This window comes from Sinohyriopsis cumingii, unplaced genomic scaffold, assembly GCF_028554795.1.
Source record: "Sinohyriopsis cumingii isolate HCF-2022 unplaced genomic scaffold, ASM2855479v2 utg000452l, whole genome shotgun sequence".
NCBI lineage: Eukaryota > Metazoa > Mollusca > Bivalvia > Unionida > Unionidae > Sinohyriopsis > Sinohyriopsis cumingii.
Window position 1 is genome coordinate 2,982,883 of NW_028315901.1, and position 23,643 is coordinate 3,006,525.

General features: G+C 33.4%; 1 long non-coding RNA gene across 1 annotated transcript; it reads right to left on the reverse strand.

Moving 5' to 3' along the window:
• Nucleotides 1-3,058: 3,058 nt before the first annotated feature.
• On the reverse strand, nucleotides 3,059-19,139 carry LOC149774029 (uncharacterized). The gene is made up of 4 exons (XR_016417102.1): nucleotides 18,849-19,139; nucleotides 14,360-14,468; nucleotides 5,594-5,724; nucleotides 3,059-3,478 (listed from the first exon to the last, which is right to left on the reverse strand). It is a non-coding gene; the product is annotated as an uncharacterized LOC149774029 (long non-coding RNA).
• Between the last annotated feature and the right edge of the window lie 4,504 nt (nucleotides 19,140-23,643).

The window sequence follows — 23,643 nt, forward strand, 5'->3', positions numbered from 1 at the left end:
AATGCCAACCATCAACAAGTCAGGAACATGAACAAGGCAAAAACATAACAGTCTAATATTAACCTCAAAGGAAACGTTTATCATAACCATGATGTCGGACACATTCTCAATTTTTTTTACAAACTTTCTGTTGATTTTTAACACTATAATTTTCAACAGACAGATGTTGAACATTTATACATATCTTATTGTTGCATAGGTGTGACATGAATCTTAGTGTCAACATTACAGTTGTGCATGAAAGTAAAAAACAAGTCGGTGTACTAAAATTTTAATTCTTTTTGCCTGAAATACTGTCAGTAAGATGCCATGTCCATCACAATTTGCAACACTGTTCCACTGATGACATTCACCATTCATAACAGTATGTCAGCTAATGATTTCCTTAAAGTGCATTTGCCCTGTGGAGTGAAATTACTTTGAAGAACGTGTGACACCGTGTCATGTTTTTGTGTCTGCAATGAAATATGAATAACTTTCATTAAAATAGGACTATAGAGCATGGTACCTTTTTCTTTTCATATCTACTAAGTTACGCCCAAAATATCCTAACTTGTCCTCATGCAAATAGCTATAATTTAGGGGTGTAACAAGAAGTTACCTCCCTTGTATAATGAATCTCACATAGAGCTTACAGATTAGGAATAAAGAGACAATTATGTAAGTACTATAATGAGGTAAATGTATAATAATTAACAGTATATGCATAAGGAACAAGAAATTAATACAACATGTGGTTCACTGCACAAACAAAGATGTTGAAAATGTAGCAATTTTTCTTAAGGGTGCAAGAGACAGTTTTTATGTACATATTTAATGTTGAATGCATCTGCCTAATATAGAAATTAATAAATAAAATAATACATGAGTGGGGTCAAAAAGGTCCATATTTTTAGATTGGTATAATGAAGAACAACATAAGCATATAATTCACTTGACCTGAGAAGTCCAATTAAGTTCATATAATAGAAAGTGTATGCACCCAACCCCTATTTTATACATGCATATTTCACACCAAAGACCCCTTTTGACAATAAGTAGTGCTCACAGTGCAAATACAAACCCTGTCCCTGGGTGATAATTTTGTAAAACATTGTCTACTAAACAGCTTGATGCAATTCAGAAGAGCTGTCATCCAATCAGTTTTTGAGATATTCTACCTGCCTTGATTCCATGTGTCTACTGGTATGGTTGGCTAGCTGTACTTCCTAGCTGACTATTGTTATTTGAATGGCTACATACTGCGCAGTGACTATGGAAGGTGGACATGCTTTACATCAATTTCAATAACAAACACAAGCCCGAAACACATAGTGCAAAAATATATCCATAACTTTAATTATTACACAAAAATAGCTCCAAATGTCATGCCATAACCTTAATAAATTTGCCTGGGGACAATTTAATGTCTCCTGCCACCTACATCTTCAAAATGGGGAAGGGTCAGCTATCTTTTCTGATGGTCCCTCTAACTCAGCATCTGACATTGCTGTAGAAATATCATCCTCCATTTGGAGAAAAACTAAAATACTTTCTTCATTTCCACATTCCTGCCACCATTGCCTTGAAATCCACTTTCACGTTCCTGCCACCACTAACCTGAGCTGGAAAATAATCAGTAATCTTATATCCAGCTATGACTGATTTCACTTTTCAGAAATGGACCAAAGTTTGGGCATGTGCACATGAAATGAAAAGGTATAAATTGCAGAACACCTCTCTAACATTTATAAATAAATAGCAGCATTTATAGTTTTCTTTAGTATTTACATACTTCAACAGACTGGAATGGTATAGGTATGGTGATTAAAAAATCCTTACTTTCAAATTTATTTTGCGATTCATATTTACTGAATGTATCATAATGGGAATAAAAACTTTATGATGCCATGCACAGTGTCAATTTCATATGTACGACTTTGATTTGTGGGAGTTCTCATGCATCATTGCTTTCCAAGTGCATGAATTTTGTACAAATTTTGTGCAAATCATGCAATCTCATGCAGTGGGGGATCTCTGCAATGGTACAATCCAGAATGTCTTTGAATGAGTTATCAATAGTATCAAGATAGTGCTTCAGTCCAGAAAGTAAATGCCATTCAGCTCTTTATAATTCCAGTGAACATTTGAAATAATTCCTCTCAAATTTTATGTGAACACATCTATAAGTGATTCAACAGACTGATCATAAAACAATAATTGTTTACTGAATCCCCTTTTATATCCAGACTGTCATCAGACCCATAATGCAACATAATGTTCTAGATACTAATAATATCTGATGGAAACATCCACTAATTCATAAATAAGTTCAGGTCTTTAACTTAAGTTTAATGGAAGCATCTTGTTTACTTATCAAAAGCATGAACAAAACAGGTAGGCACAACCTTCAAGCATGACAAAAGTCAGGTAAAAATATAAATAGGTCAGATCCTGGGTATTAAGAAGACCAGAAATATTACTATATTACTATAAGACCTCAAGTAGCAAGGCTGAATAACTAACTGCATGATACTGACTATGCTTTCAGCTTCTCTGTCTGATTCCTAACTATCAACAGAATTTCAGGATGCTGAGTTCTGGACTTAAACTCATGGAACTCAAGAGTTCCTTGTCTCTACATCAAAGTCCCACCCTTAAATTTGGAAGCTCTTTACCTTCAAAAGGATAGTAAGAAAAATGAAAAGCACATAATCGTTATTTTAATAAGATCAGGATTTAATTCCAAACCATTTATAACATTACATTAGAAAGAAAAAAACTATTTATACACCTAAATTTATATTTGTTTTTGTCTCTACAAAAATAGTTGAAAGAACCACAAAAAAATTTTTTTTTTAAATTGTCAACAATTAGTTTCAGTCCCAAGAATGATTAATGAGGATGCTGTGTACATACATGCCATCTCCATGAGAAGTATAAGCATAATTTTTGATACTATCAGTGGCATCTAAGCATGAAAAGCATAATCTAGATATGATTATTACTAACATTATTACCACTACTTTGTTGAGGCTCTGAGATCATAACTAATATATCACATGCCATAATTACAGTACACTGTATCAAAAGGTAATTTATTTTTACTACTAAACAGGACATCCAGTACAAAATTAATAGCACAAATGGGGAAAAATCCATATGGATTAGAACCAAAATACAAACACAAAGTATTGTAAAAAAAATGATTTATATTCAACACTCACTTTAACTAGTCTACATCTCTATAACTTTTGCTGAATGACCATGAACTCAACAAAGTCTGTCCTCAATCTGATTGCTGTATTGCATCACTCTCATATTCTTCTTTGCAAATTTTTAAAGGGTTGTTGAATTGTCCATTTTCAGACTGGAAATATTTTGAAGTTTAAAAAGACCCATCTGCTCTAATAATTTTCATCCACAAGTCAACCCATAAAAGTCCAATTTGCTTAAAATCCGATGCCATTTTCTTCAAAAGAACAGTCTGGTCCACAACCTGCAATCATTATCAATAAATGTGAATACACAAGGTGTTACGAGTCTATGCCCTTAAAATAAGTAACAGAAAAAAGTGAAGAACAACAAGTTTTGTAAAATTAAACAATAAATTTATTTCCCGTAAAACAAAGTAGAAAGTGAGAAAAAAGAAATTACTGCGTTACAAATTAAATAATCCAAGAATTATCAACACATGTCCTATCAACGAAAAGTTCTAAGTGAATATCAGTTCAAATCCTGATGAAATTCATGATGGAAGGCAATGATGTCTGTAATAACCTACAAAGTGCATATGTATCAAGTCTCTTGTTGAATCACAGAAAATATTATTCCAGTTTTGAATTCGGTATAAATTCCAGTAAATGTCTTTATCCAAGAATTTCATCACAGCACTTTTGGGGGTCAAAAGTTCATTCTTTTGGGAAAAAAAAGAAGTTTGTTACTAGTTGTACTTGATCAAAATCACCTAGTCCAGGTACGACCTTGACTCAACTTAATGATGTCTTACCCTGAGACAGATTAAACCAAATTTAAAATGTTGTTTACTTCAATATTAATTCAGTCAATCAGCTCATAAACATATAATCTAATAAAACTATTTTTAGTTGTTTACATAATTGAAGTAAAAAAAAAAATTAGTCAGGTTATGCAAAAATAAACTCAATTTTGGACAAGGTCAAGTCCAGTGAGCAATGTTACATCACAACAGCATCTAATTTAATTTTAAAAAATAAAAACTAACAGACAAATAATTAAGTTAAATATAAATAATACAAGGCAAAATTTAAAGGAAAGAATCTAGTCTGATTCTTGGAATTGGGTCATGCACTTGCTATAAACAGAAAATTAGGAAAGTACACAAAACTCTATGATGGACAAATTAGCTTTTTTGCTATTCCCATGCAGTAGTCTTTTATTTTAGAATATTCTCAATTTTTATGATGAGTGCAATTAAAGAAATGATAATATAAACTGCAAACACAACCGATGTTGCTTTATTTTGATTTATTTTGTAAAATTCCATAAATGAGTAATCTATATACAGGTGCACATAATATGTAATTCTGACAAAAATGTAATGATTACATCAAAAGCATAATAGTTTTTCATATATGTGTGCAGATTTCTCTATAAGTAAAGAAGCATCTCCATGCCAACCAAAGAAATTTACAGGAGTAAACACATGGCATTGTACTGTACCATACATATATATGAGAATTACATTATTAAATTTAAAAACAATAGTGACAAAATATACAAAGTAGCATATGCGCAAAGAAACAACTAATTCAGAATAAGCATGTTAATCAGTAAACAGTGCTAAATCCCTTACCAGGTGGCCCTAAGGAAATAAGGTGGGATATAATTTGGGCTTGATATAATATATGACTGCCACATATACCTAAATACAAACAGCTTGAGACTGCAGATGTTTTCAAGATAAATTCATAAACTCACTTTTGGTATTCACACTCAAGTATCACCAATAAAATGGAACTTTCACCTTTTTGTTGCTTTTGTTGGTTCATTTTCACCACAAATTCACTTGCCCCCAAAAATAAACAGATTATGCCAGCTCACTTTTGCAAGTCAACATACTTCACCACACTTTTTAAAAAGTTTCCAATAATACTGTAATGCCCTGTAGAAGTTACATGTACTTAAATAACAATTACGTTTGCTATAGCAAACTGATGATTTGACAATATTGTCCAAAGCCTACTCTTTACTATCATGATTTATATGTGCATCATCACCGACATAATTTAAACATCCTTACAACAAGTGCTGGTTCTTACATAGCACTAAGGAGAACATGGTTTCTTTGAAGTATGTGGATGGGACAGCCCTTTACACATGATAATTGCAATGATAAGGATTTACTGTTAATTAGTCACACTGGCTTCTTGACAGTTTACTTAAGTCTAGCTTTAAATATTGTGCCAAAAGTCCACAGCTGACCAGAATATTAAAAGAAGGTGCATCCTGGGGGAAAATGACATACATCACTGGGAAAATAACATTCCTTTTGAGAACCTCACGAGTATTTTACCTAGAAGATTGTGTCCATTAGAGCTCTTTGATCATCAAAAAGACTAGGATAAATATGTACCTTTTGTAATGATGATGTAGATGTGTTCAGTTCATGAGACTGCAGGAACAAGTTTATCTTTAATGACATTAGGAAGGGAGATAACTTTGCACATAGACCTCTTTTTTGGTTCCCCCCTGAGAAATGGCAATCTGAAAATCAGAAATATACAACAGATTAAGCATTTAGCTGAAAATAATAGTGAATGAAATTCATGCATTTTCCAGAGAAAAAATACAACTTTCTGGTGAAAACATAAAAGGGTATGATAATCTGACAATCAATCTCCACAGCAACAATGTCGGAAAAAAGGTATGGCATTTTTGTCTCAAAGGATTAATTGGATTGAATTCAATACATGCCCAATGGAAAGGTCCATTTAAGTTCATTTCAAAACTTAATGATGTCCTATTCAGAACAGAAGAATGTTTATCGAACAAGCCAAAGATTGTACATCAGACAAACTTAAATTATTTCATATAGAAATTACTTCCCCTTGGATCATTATTGATAATTATTGTGAAAGCTGAGGTGCTTCCAGGCCTGCGATTTTTCAGGTGACATGGACAGTTTAGTCTGCTTCTGTTAGTACAAAAAAATTATTAATTAAAACAAAAATACTTAGATAAATTTACTGGAGAGAATGGTGGGGGGGATGGCAATTGAATGAATGGACATTAAGTATTTTTAAGCCTGTGTAGAATTGAGAAATTAGTTGAAATTGGTGAAATGGTTGAATTTGGTGCAAGAAACTGTAAAAGAGTAAATTACGCTGACAATGGGACCTAAAGAAGTCTACATAATACCATACAGATAAATCCATACAAAAAACTCATTAGCAAATGAAAAGAAAAATAAATTAACAATCTAGGTGTAGATCCAAAAATTTATAAATAAATTTAACTCTAAATGTGAATCATGAACTCTTACATATTTAGGGTATATGAATAATTTAAGTTCTTGCTTTTCTGAGTTAACTTTGCTTTTCCATAATTTGTATTCATGTCACTGTCTGTCAAAATAAGTTTAAACGTTTTGTAATCACTATAAAATAAAATGTACTCAGGATATATGTGTAATCTTTATCAAATTAAATGTACTTACGATTTACCAACATAAACATACTTTAACAAAGGGTGTATAAAATAAATTGAATCAATAGACAGTTACAAAATTTGGCATTGTTCATGACATTATCACCCTACTTAGCTATATATATATATATATATATATATATATATATATATATATATACAATGAAAATGAATGCATTTTGTCACCTTACCTTTATATATATATATATATATATATATATATATATATATATATATATATATATATATATATATATATATTCACAATTATTTCATACCTTTAAAAATATGTAATTTTATGCTGGATAGTAGATTTCAGTTTCAATATGTTTTTGTTGGACGTTTATGTTAAGAAATGAAATGAAATTGTGCATGATTTACAAGTTTTCCTAAAAATTAACATTACTCAGGAATGTTGAATCAAGGTAATGCTATACCAACAAGTAGATCTCGGCTTTTTCTTCTGACATTACTGGTTTTAAAAAAGGAGATTTACTTGTTGGTCTAATGTCACGTTAGGGGGTGGGGGTAATGAGTGGGTTCGAATCCCAGTAGGTCATTTGTCAGTACAGTAGTACTACTAGATCGGACATGTATATTTAAAGAAAATGCTACTTGTACAATTCTCTTTTTTAAGCATGAGTTTAGATCATGTATACTGATGACTTTATTTAGTGAAATATTAGGAATGCAACTTTTTCGTCTATAACACCTATTGTGCATTGTTAAATTGATGAGTATGTAATAACAAAATTGCGAGACTGCTGTGGCACTGGAAAATTACAATTATTTTCTTTGATCGACGTATATCCAATTTCAAAACTTCATAATGTCATGGGAAAGCTATGCTAGTCCCAAAACTGTACGTTTTTTGTCTCGTTTTATTGTAAACGTTCACAATAAGTGTACATGTATACCTGGATTCCATTTATCACACTCTTGAGACGGTCCCTTGTGGAAAGCACATGGCTGCTTTAGACAAGATCGAATGGCAGTCATCCATGAATTTCGCACCCCGTCATTATGATGTGATTAGCATTTAATTAGTTCTTACAGAATGCCTATATTCTGTACTGCCTTATTTGTTTGATGTGCAATTTCGTCTCATACTACCTGACGACTCATGCCACTCCCACCCCCTATTTTAAACAACATCCTTGTTCCCAGCATTCGGTGCGGTAGGGTTTGGCTGTTTCCGTTAAGAATGTCTGTGTAAACATATGAGGCTCACCGAAGGTGCAGAGAGTATAAATAAGGCACAGTCAATAACTCCAGGTTTCAGAAGGAAAATATTTGCATTATAGGCAGTTTGTTCCTCTTAAATTAAATTGTTTTCGACCAGGAATTAAAATTCGGAATCACTACAAATTTTAGATCTTTACATCTGAAAATGTATCAACTATTGAAACAGGCAAAATATTTTACAAAGCAAATATTTGTAATAGGCATGGTATTTCACAAATTAAACATAGACAATCAATAATGCATTATATTGTTAATTAAAAAATAATAATAATAAAATTTTTATAAAAATGAACACATCACCAAAAATAAAAAAATGCAACTTTGTGAAGTAGCAGATTAACTAGTTATACCATGCTTACACATGGGTAAGCTAGTCCTATGAACAACCACTGCGACATCGTTTGAAAATAGGAAATATGAGATATGTAATCTATATAGCCTGAAGTCCTGAATACAGTAATTTGTATAAATGTAATAAATGAGATAAATAACTGAATACTGGGAGTATTAAGTTAAATATTTTGTTTGTCTATTCATTTCCTCTTTTTGTCTGTATATCTGTCAGTTTATCTCTCTGTTTCAATGAATTTTTACATTATAATGACTGTCTATGTTAATTTTTGTATATATTTCACATATAGAAACTGCCAGAAGACAGAAGAATGCAGCAGTTAAATATTACTTTTTTAAAATTAGGAAAAACAAAGCTTTTATATATGGATATATATATATATATATATATATATATATATATATATATATATATATATGTTCCATGGTAAGGACTGAATATTTAATGTTTGTTTTGGTACCTGCCTATCAGCAAATGCAGTTGGAATGATCCTATAATCCATTTCCATGTTTTCTATATGTAAATGGAATCTGCAATGATTTTTGTAATATAATTTTTCATTCACTGTCCATGCATTTTTCCCTATCTTTTTTTGTATATCATTGGATGTTCATTCAAAATGGCAGTTAGAATATTTCGAGTTAATTAATATTCAAATAATTAATGTAATGAATATTCATCTATTACATTTTCAAGGTTTAACTCATCTTAAATTAATCTAATTTGATGTGATGTCAGTAAAACCAATATCATGAAATCATGAGTGTTTTCCTATTATCTGCAGAATTCCTGCTTCAAACCTAAGCACACATGGAAGTGAAGACCACATTCTGCTACAGTATGACAAATTTAAATCAGCTAAAATCATTTTGAAATTATTTTCATACTAATACAAATTATAATACCAGATTGTATGGTTTATCAAGATTTTGGATATGTCGAAATTGTTGGGCTTGTCAAAATTTTGAGTTATTTAGAAATTAAAAAATTGTAAAAAATTAATTCTAAGAAAAAGTGTTGATAAGTTTAGTTAAAGAAATATATCATTAATTTATGAAAATTTTATTCAGAAATATATATTAGGTATATTTTATGTTTACCTATTTAAATCTCCTGATAATACATGTAAGGACAATAAGAAAATGTCTTATGTTAAATCGCATATGAAATTGTGGTTTATTGTGAAAGGCTTCATATTTTGAAAAGTTTTTAATATGGTAATAAATTGAAACCAATACCATTATATGTAATTAAAATGGTGAATATGTAAATAAGAGAAAATGAAGAGTGAACATTATAAAAAGTAAAATATAATTTATTCTTTATTTTTATATTTTATATTGTTTTCTTCTGCAACATGATAAGTAATATACTTTCTTCTTCTTTCTTCTATGATCTCTTCCATCTTTCTGGATTTTATTATACAAAAAATATAAACACCAGCACAATTTGCCTATTACTCCCCTCTTTTCACCTCAAGCAAGTATCAGGCAAATGTAGAATGTGTTATGACAGTAAGAACCCTGACAGTCTTAAGTATATATATGTATGGTATAGGAGCAGGTACACCTCTCCTGGGTTTGTACAGTAGTTTGTGATCTTATATCCTTCAACCAATATGTGGTTTGGATAAACCTGCATATGGTTCTGTTTCATGTCATTGAGACTTACATATGGCTATACTGTGGGAAAATGACAAGCCAACCATCAGATTTCTACTTAAAGAATGCAAAATAGCAACAATATCATATCTAAATCCATTTTGGAAAAACTGAGTATTTACCCTGTATTTTGTAATATTATGAATTCAAAATATTTTAATGTTAGAAGTTTTTTTAAAATAGTCATCACTTTCAGATGATATATTATTATTAAACTCTTGAACAAGGACTACTCCCTTAATGAGCTTTGATCGCTAGAAAGCTTACCTATTAATATTATGTTATAAGCATTTCAGTGACAAAAAGTGATAAAAAGTCCATAAATAATGACAACTAGAGATAAATGGCAATGACAAGTAGAGGAAATCTGCATATTTTCTAAATGAATTGTGTGACTCATTCACTATACCACACAGTCATATACATGAGATGCCCCAAAAATAGCGTCAGCATCTGGATAAAGAAAAAATTTTTTTTTTACTATATGTTCTCTACATTTGTTTCTTAATATTGACCTTTCCTTTATGTGACAATCAATAAAAATGATATGTTAATCTAAAATGCCTTCAAAGATGACTTCACAGTGAAGTTCTTCCCAAAGGTTGACCATTGTTTTGAGAGGCTGGACTGTCAACAGAGCAGCATGTAAACAGAACACATATTTCACTTCCAGATCATCACCAAGGCTTTATTACTCACTGTGCACTGTCACCAAAATACATGCATAACATAACAAGCTGAGCTAATATTCTCAAGAATTAACAATAACCTTTAAATCCCTACCAAAAATTCATAAATGTAAGCAATACATTGTGGGAACTACAATAGAAAACAAGCTGTGTTGGACTGGAGCATGGCTGAAGGGGAAAGGTTTTGATGTGAAATGTCCAGGAGGCCATGTTGACTGCACAGCAAATCTATCACCAGTTGCACCACATTCAGAGCATGAAATGGCAAGAGAAATGGGAAAAAAGTTTGTTCTGCAAGAGATTCTCATTAGACATGCAACAACAGATGGAGATGCACAGGCTGCTGCTGGCTTCCAAAATGCTTATACCATTCTGCATCCAATGTGGAAAGTAGAAAGACTGCTGGATCCCATCCATTTGGGTCGTTTACAGTTCAAACGGTGTAATTCTGCAATATTTAGTGAAAACATGTTTCGAGGAATAAGAACAAGAGAAAGAAAAAGGCTCAAACAGAAAATTGTCACCCAAGACATTAAAGCACGTTGCGGTTTAATCTTCAAGGAAATGATGGAGGACAATAGTGGTGTTGTTACAAAAATTAAATGTCAACTTCCCCAAGTATTGGATGCCACTCTGCGCTGTTATTCAGGGGACTGCTCCAAATGCCGGCATTATTCAAAGGTCTGTGGGGGAGGAAGTACTAACAGCTGGTGGATGCGATCAGCATACCTGGGCCCTCATCAAATGACTCATCTCAACATGACAGAAAATGAAAAGAACATCCTGCTAGAAGTTCTGAAAATGAAACTCTCCTGTGATGTTGTAGAAAGATTGCAACTGAACACAAACACACAGAAATGTGAGGCAGTGAACAGATCAATCAGTGTTTCATTACCTAAAAATGTGAACTATTCCATAAACTTTGAGGCAAGAGTGCATTCAACAATACACAGACTCAATAACAGCCTGGGATAATCAATGAAAATAAAAGTGCCACACTTGGGAGGTAAACTTTCAACAAGGACTCTGAGATCAGTGGAGACAATGGATAAAGACTGCACTTACCATCAGTTGTATCAAAAGCATCCCCAAACCAGGAAACGTATTCTAGCAAGACGAGGAAATATGATACAGGCCCATCTGAGGTACAGGACAGAGCAAGGCAATAGGAAGTCTGACTACTGCAAAGGACTGCTAGATACCAAGGGTGATCACTCCTATGCAAAGGTTTAGCAGGAGCCAATGGACACTGCAGACAGAAAAAGTTATCTTAATTCCATGTGCAAAATGAAAGTGCTCAAATACACCATGAAGAACACATTGTACAGAAGGGAAAACTGTAGTGGGGGAAATCCATAGGTAACACAACGCATGTTATGTGCAGTTGTGTTACTTACTACCACCTGATGAGACCTATGGAGAGGTCGAAACAGTTTTCTCTGAATATGAAGACACAAATAAAGAAATTAAAAAGCAAAATAAATAAAGATTAAAAAAATCAAAATTAAAATAACATGACATGATAAGGCATGACTTATTAGACTAGCTGAATGAATGAATGAATGAATGAAAGGAAGGAAGGAAGGGAGGAATGTATTTAAGAAAGCAGTCATACCAGCATGGTCTACTAAAATAAAAGACCACACTCTTTCCTTTCTCCTTGTTAATCAACACATCCATCCTTCCTTCCTTCCTTCCTTCCATGCCAGACAAACATTGATATGGATGTGGGTGGGTGTAAAGGATATATCATGATACCTGAATTTATTCCATATTACAATTTCAACTTTAAAATGCAGTCTGGATAGTCACCATGGCCAATGCAATGACCATAACCTTTACAATACTGTCTTATTATTAATGGAATGACGCTCTAGAACCAGATGATCCACATTCACACACAAACTATTATGGCATGAATGGGATGCATCTAGCTCCTTTTTATAGTCAGACTTCTCAACTTCACCATCAGTGCCAGTCTGTGAACATGTTTTTTCTTCCACGTGTTTGTCCTGGGATACTTATATGACAATAGGCCATATAATCCATTGGCTGTTACATTTCCTGTCCATATTTTACAAACACTATTATGTGCTATTACAGAATTCAATGAAATTTTTGCTGACAGGCTTTCAAAACAATCCTCCATTGCAACTTCTATATGGTGTAGGAATACACTGCTGCTAATAATAATGAGTGTCATCTCCAACAGATATCATTTCTGTGAATTTATAGGGAATTTTTTTCATAAATTTTTTAATTTAAAAACAAAATTAATTAATTTTTTAAAATGTTAATTATATTTTCGTATTGCTACAGTCAATATACACAAGGTGTGAAAATCTCATGTGTTTATCGTTAATAATAAAAATTGTATAGCAATTTAAAGTTGAATAAATGCTTCCCTGACAGGACATAGGACACAATTAATTTTACTATATGTTCTCTACATTGGTTTCTCTGTACTGACCTTTCCACTATGTGACAATCAATACAAATCATATGCTAAACTAAAATACCTTCAAAGATGACTTCACGGTGAAGTTCTCGTCAAAGGTTGACCTGCTCTTTTTTTAGATGCTGAACTGTCAACACATCACCATGTAAACAGAACACAGATTTCACTTCCGGATCATCACCAAGGCCTTATTACTCACTGTGCACTGTCGCCGAAATACACACACACAACAACACCCTGAGCTCATATTATCAAGAATAAACAGTTACCTTTAAATCCCTACCAAAAATGCATAAATAAAACTCTTCTATCACCATCAAAATGAGAGAGGAACAAATGTTCTAAAAATAGACTAGAACTACAGTTGTGGGTACTGAACTGGAAGTACTAATTGTGACCTAATTGTTGACAGGCCCTATTTTGTATGGCCAATTTTAGTCAAACTTTTACATTTGCATGCCACATCTATTTCAACTTTATAATGAAGTTGTTTTGAATTCCCTTGCAAACAAGACATGTGAAACCTGCCAGAAAGTGTGTAGTGGTGTTGTTCCACAGGGTGCAAGTTTTGGTCCAAGTGCTCTTAAGAAACCAAAACTAAATTTGCTATTATCTTCCTTAATTATAGGAATTGTTCAATGCAGTCAACAACTAATTGTAAAACAGGATAAGGCCTGTCTGAAAATGTGTAACTATTATAATTAATTATTGATAAATTACATTTTAATGAAAATTTAAATAAGCATTAAAAATATAAAAACAAAATTTTATTGAAAAATTTAATTTTCATACAAGTATTAAAAACTCAGTTTGACAAATTTTACACAGCAAAGTTGACCAAAAAATGATATTTAAAACAAATGGCAGTCTGGGTCTGTACAGCTGATAACATTTTTCCCAGGGGTAATGAAGAATCATAGCTCATAGTGATTTTGGCAGCAGAGCGCAATATGCCTGTCAAGATGCATATACGTGTACACACTAAAAAAATAATGACAGGTGCTATGTTCCACATTTATTGTGTCAGGTACTTTGGCAGTTGTTTGTATAACTGATAGGGCACTCAGATTTAAAGTTCTGACGGGACCACTACCATATTTTATAGCAAAAATCCATTCCATTTCAAAGTCGTTAACTTGAAAAGGTGACAATGGGATAGGAAAATACAGTTTCTAGTGAGGCTCTACCTTACTGAAAAATGGTGCTGATCTGTCTCGTGAAGACCTAAGCCATGTTTTTGAGGTGCTATATATCAGTGTGGTGATATGAACTAATCTTGGTCACTTACGTCAGTACACTACACATGTCCTTATGAAACCTTGATAACACCATCATGCTACTGGAGAGCTTCCAAGCTGATCAAACTCTAACACTTTGTTCCAGATACCAAGCTAGACCTGAAAAGATAGAACATGTCTCACTTAATTCTAGAAAACAGTAAGATGTAGGTAAATGAAGTTATAATGTGTTAGACATGGTGAATTCAAAATAACATTAAGGTTACAAGCATGGGCAAAAATATTAAACTTGACAGAGTGGCACTCAGAAATGTAAAGCAATGACCATGTATTAAAGTGATAAATTTATCCGTAAAATATATGAGGTTTCTAGAAGCAGATTTATCTATTTATGGGTTAAATAACTAATCAGGTAGATTATGTATCATAAAGTTTAGGGCAATGTTGTTGGCGATGAGGTTTGATCATTGGTGTAAACATTAGTACATACCAGCATACAGGAAAGTCAAGCGACAATGTACTAAATACAAATATATGAATATAACCAAACTTATTCATGAGGGAAATAACAATTTTGGATATTGCAAGTGAATACAGCCGAATGTGGTCATACAAATCAATTATAGGTACCAATAAATCCTATATCATCAACTAAATGTGAAATTCTGATCCCCACAACTTGTAAACAAGGATGGAAATTTGCATATGTGGGACATATACAATGTACGTGTTAAGATCAAATGTGCAGACATAATTCAAATGATCTGTTTGAACAATTATAGTGCAATTTTAAGAGTGTTGGTTACCAATTATTAAGCTCAAAGATTTAATGGAATCATATATCAGCTGATGCTACAATACCACACTGTAAAAGTACTGATGTGATGTGAGATGTGATTTTGATTTTTAACGTAGCTTTAACAATTTTTCAGTCATATCGCTACGATGTCTGCAATGTGGCAGTTTATAGTGATGTCTAGCACTGGGGCATCATGCCGCAGACACGTAGCATGATGTCCCACCCAGTCACATTATCCTGACACCAGGCCGACCAGTCCTAACACTAACCTCTTAATGCTGAACGCCAAGCGAGGCAGCTGTTAGTACCATTTTTTAAGTCTCTTGTACGACTCGGCCGGGGATCGAACCACGACCTCCCGCATCCGAGGCGGACGCTCTAACCACTAGGCCACCGGAGCGGTGTAAAAGTACTAAATTGAAATTTTACCATACATAGGCATATTCATGATGAAAATAACATGTTGGGATATTTTCAGTGCACACAGAAAGAAATGTGCCTTACAGATTCTCTATAGGTACAGTGTCAGCCTATATGATGTAATAAACATGAACGTTTGATCCAAAACATTCTAAAATATATGGATATTTGTTCATGTTGTATATGTAACCATGTTAAGATCAGTTGTACAAAGTTAAATTCAAATAATCTGTTCAAATATTTCTTATGTAATCGTTAGAGTGTCAGTTAACAAATAGTATTAGTAATTAATAATGCATAAAGCATGATGGATCATTAGAATTCCCATAACTTCATATAGGCCACAATGCTGCACTACACCAATCAATCTTAACCAAACTGACCAACAAAACTGAATGCATTTTGTGTTCAACTTACATCATTTTGGTGTTTTCTTACATCCAAGGATAGATATACCTGGAGAAAGTATATTTTATCCCTTTGACCTGTATTTCATTCTCAGACAGTTTAAAATGGTTTAGTAGAGAACTTGAGTAGGTATTAGTATAAAGTTTACATCTCTGTCCTCTCATTAACACGTAATTAATTGCTTGGACCCCTAATAGATAGTTTGAATGACCAATACAAAATATAATTTTGTCTTTGTGTATTTTAAATGAAGGTCTAATTTTAACTTACAAAGATGTTTTCTCTGACAAAATTTGACAAATATCCAACATTGGAGCTTTTATATGGTGTAGGAATATATATGTGCTGATATCATTTAATATCATTCCAAAAAATATTATATATGTACATTTGGGAGATGATTTTTTTAAATTTCATATAAATTTTTTACAATAAAAATTAATATTTATGTTTTCTTTCTTTCTTATATTTTCAAAGTAAATATAAATAACATTCAAATTGCATGTGTCTATCATTAATAATATAGATTTTATACCAATTTAAACCTTGCTCAAATACAGCTGCACTGACTGGACATATAACACAATTAATTTTACTATATGTTCTCTACATTTATTTCTCAATACTGACCTTTCCACTGTGTGTCAATCAATACAAATCATATGTTAATCTAAAATACCTTCAAAGATGACTTCACGGTGAAGTTCTTATCAAAGGTTGACCTGCATTTTTTTGAGAGGCTAGACTGTCAACAGAACAGCATGTAAACAGAACACGTATTTCACTTCTGGATCATCATCAAGTCCTTAATTATTACTCACTGTGCATTGTCGCTGAAATACACACATACAACAACACCCTGAACTCATATTCTCAAAAACAGACTAAACCCTTTAAATCCCTACCAAAAATGCATAAATGTACCTCTTCTATGACCATCAAAATGAGAGAGGAAAAAATGTTCTAAAAATAGACTAGAACTACGTTCATGGGTACTGAACTGGAAGTACTAATTGTGACCTGATTCCATCTGGGTAAACTCAAGTTTGAATAAATCTAGTGTCCAGCACAGGGGCTCGTTACAAAGAAAATCAAGGGATGGGGGTCTAACCTGTAATAATATATAATATATTATTACAGGTTAGAACCCACATCCCTTGATTTTCTTTGTAACGAGCCCCTGTGGTGTCCAGTGTCCAATGCAAGTGACCAAAGCCACACTGAAGAAATTTGAAACTCTTGAACCAGGTATCACTGTTAACGTGTTCATGTGCTAGAAACTGCCAAATGCAAAATTAATTCTTTAGTGAAATGAAAGACTTAGATTCTGTATTGCACTATATATGGATCTAAAGTGGTGGTGGGCTGCTTAAACGGCACAGGAAATATAAGGGTAAGAAAAAAAAATATCTATGTATTTAACACAAGATGTACCCAGCAGTCACTACTTTTATCAATAAAAAATCTACAGTACATAATCATGCCAGATTCTGGCAAAAACACTGTCAAATTTACCTCAGTGCAGTGAAAGATGAAAGTCTCGAATATCGTGGAGTGATTGCGTGTTGCAGTGGAGAGCTGCTAGTGAATACAGCCAAATGTTACCACAAGGATCAACTATAGGTACCAAAAAAACCTATATCATCAACTAAATGTGAAATTCCGATCCCCAAAACTTGTAAACAAGGATGGAAATTTGCATATGTGGGACATATGCAATGTACTTTTTAAGATCAAATGTGCAGACATAATTCAAATGATCTGTTTGAACATTTATGGTGCAATTTTAAGAGTGTTGGTTACCAATTATTAATCTCAATGATATAATGGAATCAGATATCAGCTGATGCTACAATACCACACTCTGTAAAAGTACTAAATTGAAATGTTACCATACATAGGCATATTCATGATGAAAATAACATGTTGGGATATTTTCAGTGCACACAACCAGAAATGTGCCTTACAGATTCACTATAGGTACAATGTCAGCCTATATGATGTACTGAATGTGAACTTTTGATCTCAAACATTCTAAAATATATGGATATTTGTTCATGTGGGATATGTAACCAATATGAAGATCAGTTACACAAAGTTAAATTCAAATAATCTGTTGAAATATTTCTTATGTAATATTTAGAGTGTCAGTTAACAAATATTAGTAGCAATTAATAATGCATAAAGCAAGATGGATCATTAGAATTCTCATAACATCATATAGGCCACTACACCAATCAATCTTAACCAAACTGAATAATAAAATGGAATGCATTTTGTGTTCAACTTACATCATTTTGGTGAGTTTTCATTACTATGTTTATAAACAATTAATGAAGTCAATACAAGCAGCAGATATGTGTTACTCAGTAAGTGACCCCATCATAAACACATAAATTAACTGCTTGGATCTCTAATAAATAGTTTGAATGACCAATACAAACTAGAATTTTGTCTTCATGTATTTTAAATGAAGGTCTCAATTTGACTTACAAAGATATTTTCTCTGATAAAATTTGACACATATCCAACATTGGTGCTTTTATATGGTGTAGGAATATATACATGCTGATATCTTTTAATATCATTCCAAAAAGTATTATATATGTACATTGGGGGAGGGGGGATTTTTTAAATTTTTTTTAAAATTTCATTTAAATTGTTACAAATAAAAATCAATATTTTTTTTATTTCATTCTTTTTTTTCAAAGTCAATATACATAACATATTCAAATATCATGTGTCTGCCAGTAATAATATAGATTTTATACCAATTTAAACTTTACTCCAATACTGCACTGACAGGCCATAGAACACAATTAATGTTGCTATATGTTCTTTACATATATTTCTCAATACTGACCTTTCCATTGTGTGACAATCAATACAAATCATATGTCAATCTAAAATACCTTCAAAGATGACTTCACGATGAAGTTCTTATCAAAAGTTGACCAGCATTTTTTTTTTGAGATGCTGGACTGTCAATAGAGCAGCATGTAAACAGAACACATATTTCACTTCCAGATCATCACCAAGGCCTTATTACTCATTGTGCCCTGTCGCTGAAATAGACATGGAAAACCACACCCTGAGCTCATATTCTCAAGAATAAACAAAACCCTTTAAATCCCTGCCAAAAAATCATAAATGTACCTCTTCTATGACCATCAAATGAGAGAGGAAAAAATGTTCTAAAAATATACTAGAACTACGTTCGTGGGTACTGAACTGGAAGTACTAATTGTGACCTGATTTCATCTGGGTAAACTCTGGTTTGGATAAATCTAGTGTCCAGTATCAAATGCAAGTGACCAAAGCCACACTGAAGAAATTTGAAACTCTTAAACCAGGTATTGCTGTTAACGTGTTCATGTGCTAGAAACTGCCAAATGCAAAATTAATTCTTTAGTGAAATGATGTGTTGTGATGTGATTTGGATTTTTAACGTAGCTTTAACAATTTTTCAGTCATATCGCTAAGATGTCTGCAATGTGGCAGTTGATAGTGATGTCTAGCACTGGGGCATCATGCCGCAGACATGTAGCATGATGTCCCACCCAGTCACATTATCCTGACACCGGGCTGACCAGTCCTAACACTAACCTCTTAATGCTGACCGCCAAGCGAGGCAGCTGTTAGTACCGTTTTTCTTTGGCATGACTCGGCCGGGGATCGAACCCATGACCTCCCGCATCCGAGGCGGACGCTCTAACCACTAGGCCACCGGAGCGGTCTTAGTGAAATGAAAGACTTAGATTCTGTATCACACAATATATGGATCTAAGATGGTGGTGGGCTGCTTAAATGGCACAGGAAATACAAGGGTAAAAAAAACAACAAAAAAAAAAAAAAAAAATCTGTGTATTTAACACAAGATATGCCCAGCAGTCATGACTTTTTAGGTATCAATGAAAAACTACAGCGCATAATCATGCCCGAACCTGGCAAAAACACTGTCAAATTTACCTCAGTGCAGCGAAAGATGAAAGTCCTGAATATCATCTACGTGGATCTGGAGTGCTTGAGTGTTGTAGTGGAGAGCTGCTATGCTGGTAATGACACAAATGCATCTGTCATCGACCAGATGGTGCTGTTTTTTATGGTTCAATGTGATTGGAAATCGGAGTCGCCAGACCTTTTATTGTGCTAAGGGTGTGAACGCTAAAGACATAGTGAATGCATACCTCAAACTGGTGGAAGTCACATCAAACTATATTCTAGGTTTGTCTTTTTGATTACTATTAACAATCTGCAAAAACTCAGATCTGTTTGCACATTATGTCAATGCATATATGGGTCTATGTTTGTCTTACTGACTAATCCAAACATTCTGCATAAACACAGATCTGCTTGCACATTATGTTATGGCATATCTGGGTCTGTTGTCTTACTAATTAATCCAAACAATGTGCATAGACCCAGATCTGCTGGTACATTATGTTATGGCACATCAGGATCTGTGATTGTCTTACTGATTACTCCAAACAATCTGCATAGACATATATCTGCTGGCACATTATGTTATGGCATATCTGGATCTGTTTGTCTTATTAATTACTCCAAAAAAAATTGCATAGACTGTGATCTGCTGGCACAGTATGTTATGGTATATCTGGGTCTGTGGTTGTCTTACTGATTACTCCAAACAATGTGCATAGACTGTGATCTGGTGGCACATTATGTTATGGTATATCTGGGTCTGTGTTTGTCTTATTACTCCAAACAGTCTGCATAGACTGTGATCTGCTGGCACATTATGTTATGGCATATCTGGGTCTGTGCAGTTTGTTGTTAGATTTGACATGTGAGTATATAGGGTATATGTAAGACCATTTAGGGTGACTGTTTAGGACCATTTAAAGTGACTTTCCAGGGTGGTTATTTAGGACCAATTAGGGTGCAATGGCAAATCTGGGTTTGTCTGATGTTGGATATGACTTATATATGAATGTAGATGGTATGTTTGGGACTATTTATTGTGACAGTGTATGACCATTTACAGGATCCTTATGGTCTTTGAAGGTCTTTGACAGTTTGGGAAAAATGATGTAGCATTTTCAAGGCCATGCAAGTTTGAGAAAATTGAGCAGATTACCCTGGGGTCTTTAAAAGTGTTTGAAAATCGAAATAAACCCAAACATTTTAATTTCTTTCCACAATCACAAATAAAATTGTCCAAGGTTGTTAGATTTGGATGTAGTCGAGTTTTCATGGTTTCTTTTTTTTTGATTAATTATAGTTTGAATTTCATCAATAAACAATATTGTAGTATTCTGCATTCATTGTTTTCTCATATAACATAACTTGTATAGAAAATGTTAGCAAAAGTAGGTCTGGAAATCTAAGTTTGTCATCTTTGAAAGTTTGGGAAAAATCTTTGAATTTATCATTCAGAATTCTGTATAAACCCTGATTAAATAGTGTGACTGTTTAAGGCCATTTAGGCTGACTATATAGCACCATTTCAGGTGACCATCAACAAAACTGGGTAAGGGTCTATATAGCAAACAAGATATGACTTGGTTAATTGGGGCCCTGAGTGGCCGAGTGGTCTAAAATGCTCAATATTACGGATCACTGCCATCTCATGTCTGTGTGGGTTCGAGTCTCAGGCTTGACTAACATGGGTAAGTGAGAAAGCCTTCCAGTAGCTTCTTGTGGGTTGGTGGTTCTTCCCAGAGTATTCCAGAGGTCTTCCTCCACCAGTTATACTGGCCACCATGTATAGCCTATCTTTTGCTGAAAAATGGTATTAAACCCTACAACAACAACAACAACAACTTGATTAATTTGTCTGGTATGAACAGGTGATATTTATACACAGGTGACTGCTCATACATTTTTGACATTATTCAGGTAACCGCTCCGGTGGCCTAGTGGTTAGAACGTCCGCCTCAGATGCGGGAGGTCGTGGGTTCGATCCCCGGCCGAGTCATACCAAAGACTTACAAAAATGGTACTAGCAGCTGCCTCGCTTGGCACTCAGCATTAAGAGGTTAGTGTTAGGACTGGTCGGCCCGGTGTCAGGATAATGTGACTGGGTGGGACATGATGCTATATGTCTGCGGCATGATGCCCCAGTGCTAGACATCACTATAAACTGCCACATTGCAGATATCATAGCGATATGACTGAAAACTTGTTAAAGCTACATAAAAATTTCAAATCACATCAAATCACACATTATTCAGGTATATATATAAGCAAAACATGGGAACCATATACAGCATCTACCAGAATATTAACAGTCTAAAAAAATACTACTTACTGGCCAAATTATACCACTGTAGTTAAAAATAGACCACATAAGTTATGTCATTGGACTCGATACTGTAATAATAATAATAATAATAACTGTACTTAGGACCAACATGTATTAAAAAATAAAGAGACATGTACTTATAAAAACCTAAATACAGGACATCAAACACAGCACACACAGAAGACATCTATAATACAAACATCAAATACATCATGTGAGACAGGACACACATACGACAACTATAATACATATACAACACAGCATGTGACACAGCACACACATAAGACAACTATAATACAAACACCAAAACACAACATGTGACACAGCATGTATCAGAAAACTATTATATGCAGACATCAACCACAACATGTGACACAGCACACACACACAAGAAAACTATAATACTGACAAAACACAGCATGTGACACAAGACAACTATAATACAGATATAAAACACATGTGACACACCACACACACAAGACAAATATAATACAGATAGACAAAACACATGTGACACACCACACACACAAGACAACTATAATAGAGATAGACAAAGCGCATGTGACACACCACAGACACAAGACAACTATAATACAGATAGGCAAAATACATGTGACACACCACACACTGGACAACTATAATACAGACATACATGACACATGTGACACAGCATACATAAGACAACTATAATCAAATAATACAGATATAAAACATGACATGTGACACAAAGACATGACAACTATAATATAAACAGACATGACACATGTGACACAGCATGTATAAGACAACTATAATCAAACAATACAGATATAATACACAACATGTGACACACACACATGACAACTATAATTGAGATGGACATAAAACATTACATGCATAAGACAACTGTAATAATGAGAGATATAAAACACAACAATTTTGAAACACGCACATCAGACAACTATAATACAAACAAAACACCTGCAAGACTAAAGCAAAGCATTACATAAAAACTACAACACATACACGAGCAATATGGACAGGTGACATGTATACAGAGGTGGCTGCTAATATGGGTTTGACACTTTTTCAGGTTACAGAAATGCAAACATAACACAGGACACAGGTGCCCTCTACCAAAAATGGCAACAGCCTCAACATATATGAATTACTGGCCAAATGTTACCAACACAACTACACATAGACAGTGTAAGATTTTTCATACTACTACTACTACTGCTACTACTACTACTACTACTACTACTAATAATAATAATAATAATAATAATAATAATTATAATAATAATAATAATTGTTTTAGGGCAATATCAACATATGGCAAAAAATAAGAACATATTCATTTCATAAAATATTATAAAAACATGTTGTTTTTATTGAGATGATTTTGAGGAGGGCACATGCTGCAAACTAAGAATTCTATATTAGACTTCAATTTATAATTT